Below are 209 nucleotides of genomic sequence, written 5' to 3'. Positions count from 1 at the left end.
ATATATGCATGTGTGTGTGTGAGTGTACCATGGTTTGTTGTTAAAGCAGCCTCTCTGAAGCTCATAAGTCTTCTCAGGTCACGAGTTTGAATCCCCCATGTATAGGGTGTGGTACTCGAATATTCGGCACACTTAGGAATGGCAGAGACTCGTCTAATAGCCTTCGGCCATTCCTTTTAATAAATATAAATATAAATATACACCCATTA

The 209-nt window shown here is 40.2% G+C and overlaps 1 protein-coding gene across 2 annotated transcripts in view; it reads right to left on the bottom strand.

Annotated features, from left to right (window-relative positions):
• Positions 1 to 209, bottom strand: part of LOC110033448 (glutamyl-tRNA(Gln) amidotransferase subunit A) — a 35,886-nt gene that overhangs the window by 2,774 nt on the left and 32,903 nt on the right. The window lies entirely within an intron of this gene.

Source organism: Phalaenopsis equestris, unplaced genomic scaffold, assembly GCF_001263595.1.
Source record: "Phalaenopsis equestris unplaced genomic scaffold, ASM126359v1 Scaffold001187, whole genome shotgun sequence".
Lineage (NCBI taxonomy): Eukaryota > Viridiplantae > Streptophyta > Magnoliopsida > Asparagales > Orchidaceae > Phalaenopsis > Phalaenopsis equestris.
The sequence above is the reverse complement of the archived record's forward strand: the minus strand, read 5'-3'. Positions and strand labels throughout refer to the sequence as shown.